Below are 2,844 nucleotides of genomic sequence, written 5' to 3' on the forward strand. Positions count from 1 at the left end.
AAACCATCGCTATGGACAAAGAACTTCGATGAAGTTAGAGGGAGAGAACTCAGCCAAGAGAGCAGATATGATGAATATTACCACATGGCCAGCATCATTGGTTTGTGGTTGCAGCACATGATACAGTGGCTGAGTGAACGACAGGTCAAGCATATGGGAGCGACACTGCTGTGTTACACTCTAGGTGATGAACAGCTAAACTGCTAAGAACTGCAAGGCGGTAAATGCCTGTAACCAAACGCATGTGGGATGATAATGAAGTTGCAGCTGCCATTCCATCTCAAACTTCAAACTGGATTGGCAGAATGTGGTGATGTCCAGACCTTTCACGGCTTGGTTGGCGCCACACTCCTGCCAGCCTCTGACTTCCCAAAATAATTCCATTGCCAAAGACATATGACAGCAGGGGCTGAAGCCTGACTACTGGCATGCAGAAGCTGAGCATGTCTTTTTGCTGGCCAAAGTTTCCTATTCTAGCTTAGTACAATTTTTCAGAGAGGTAGTTCTTACAGTATGCCAATGTCTTCATGAAGAAGAAGAACTGAGCAGTTTCTGTGCTGGTGTAAGCTGGCATCAGCACACCATGTGGCAAAGAGGTTGCGTGACGATGGATAGAGGCCAACAACAGACTCGCAGGAAACGCGCCGCCAACGCCCTCCAAGCCGCCAGTATTTAAGATCGACGCGGCTGACCAGAGGGCGCGTCTGTCACAGTCTATCACACCGAGTAAGCTCCAGCATCATCAGTCGCAGCTCAGTGGGAATCGCAGCAGCGGTTAGCTCTGTGCTTACTCGAAAGAGGCAGTACATAACAACCCTGACAGTCCACTTAGCGTACTTTGTACTTCACCAGCAGTGGGGGTAAGGCGGACTGTACAGAAGATCTTGCTTTTCATCAGCAGTGAAGCTAACGTGGACTATACAGAAGAGCTTGTACTACAGTGAACATTGTGAGATAAGTAACTTTCTACTCTTATGAATAAAGACCCCAGTTAATATATGCGTGCAGTTTGTGTTATAGAAAGAGGATACCGGCCACCACACAACATCATCTCTTTGCTCCAATGCTACTGCCCCAAAGAGACAACGAGACGACATAAAAGTTTCTAGTGATTGGCTTTACGATGACTTTATTGGGGACCTTATGCCAAATATTGAAAATGTGCAGAATCAAGCCGGCCGCGGTGGTCTCGCGGTTCTAGGCGCGCAGTCCGGAACCGCGCGACTGCTACGGTCGAAGGTTCGAATCCTGCCTCGGGCATGGATGTGTGTGATGTCCTTAGGTTAGTTAGGTTTAAGTAGTTCTAAGTTCTAGGGGACTGATGACAACAGCTGTTAAGTCCCATAGTGCTCAGAGCCCTTTGCAGAATCAAAAAATGATTCTGGAAGGCATTAAAAATACCATTCAGCACTCGTCATCAGGCCACAAGTGGTCCATTTGGACCATCCGACCGCCGTGTCATCGTCAGCTGAGAATGCAGATAGGAGGGGCGTGTGGTCAGCACACCGTTCTCCATGTCGTTTTGATGGTTTTCTTTGACCGGAGACGCTACTAGTCGGTCGAGAAGCTCCTCAGGTCGCATCACGAGGCTGAGTGCACCCCGAAAAAATGGCAACAGCGCATGGCCGCTCGGATGGTCACCCATCCAAGTGCCGGCCATGCCCGACAGCGCTTAGCTTCGGTGATCTGACGGGGACCGGTGTATCCACTGCGGCAAGGCCGTTGCCCAAAAATACCAGTCAGATACGCAGTAAAAATACTGCGATTAAACATTAACAGATCTACGAACTTTCTGTTAGTGGAATTACCACGTTAATTGATAAGCGATAAGCTACCAAAAATAATTAAAGAGAGAAAATATTAATTTTAATTTATTTGAAAACTTCATGAAGGTATAATAAGGAGAGATGACGCTGCAGATTTAGGCTGTACGTCTCTTGAAGACGGCGCTGTCGTATTGAATGCCCCTAACCATCAGCAGACTACTCTTTACAAATAGTTCTCGTTCCTAACATTCTGCGTGTCCTCGCATCAGTCGCTTTAAACAGTAAATTATACAGTGTTTATGTGAATAACACAGGCTTATGAAGGCTTTTAAACACTTTTTCTAATCTAAAATGCATATTTAAACCAGTAATATGACGCATTTGTTTTTGTCATACGATTCGACTGAAGAAGAAGAGAAGTATGTAAGTGACGAGGCTGCTTAGGTCATCCTGTATTTTCCTTAATATGGAGTGACGAAGGTGACAGTCAGTCTATGGCCTCTTCTTGAAAATACTGAGAACGTATTCTGCCATGTTCGGTCGGTTTCCAATTTTTCCTTCTCACAGCGCTCTCCCGGAGAGCTTAAAAGAGTTGAACTAATAGTGAATCTGAAGTCTGACGAAGGAAATCATTGGAGCAAAAATAAACAGCGCAGCCAAATTTCATGTACCGATATACACTCCTGGAAATGGAAAAAAGAATACATTGACACCGGTGTGTCAGACCCACCATACTTGCTCCGGACACTGCGAGAGGGCTGTATAAGCAATGATCACACGCACGGCACAGCGGACACACCAGCAACCGCGGTGTTGGCCGTCGAATGGCGCTAGCTGCGCAGCATTTGTGCACCGCCGCCGTCAGTGTCAGCCAGTTTGCCGTGGCATACGGAGCTCCATCGCAGTCTTTAACACTGGTAGCATGCCGCGACAGCGTGGACGTGAACCGTATGTGCAGTTGACGGACTTTGAGCGAGGGCGTATAGTGGGCATGCGGGAGGCCGGGTGGACGTACCGCCGAATTGCTCAACACGTGGGGCGTGAGGTCTCCACAGTACATCGATGTTGTCGCCAGTGG

At 47.7% G+C, this 2,844-nt stretch overlaps 1 pseudogene; it reads right to left on the minus strand.

Moving 5' to 3' along the window:
- Nucleotides 1-1,609: 1,609 nt before the first annotated feature.
- LOC124597396 lies at nt 1,610-1,727 on the minus strand (annotated as a pseudogene).
- Nucleotides 1,728-2,844: the final 1,117 nt, after the last annotated feature.

This window comes from Schistocerca americana, chromosome 2, assembly GCF_021461395.2.
Source record: "Schistocerca americana isolate TAMUIC-IGC-003095 chromosome 2, iqSchAmer2.1, whole genome shotgun sequence".
NCBI classification, from domain to species: Eukaryota; Metazoa; Arthropoda; class Insecta; order Orthoptera; family Acrididae; genus Schistocerca; species Schistocerca americana.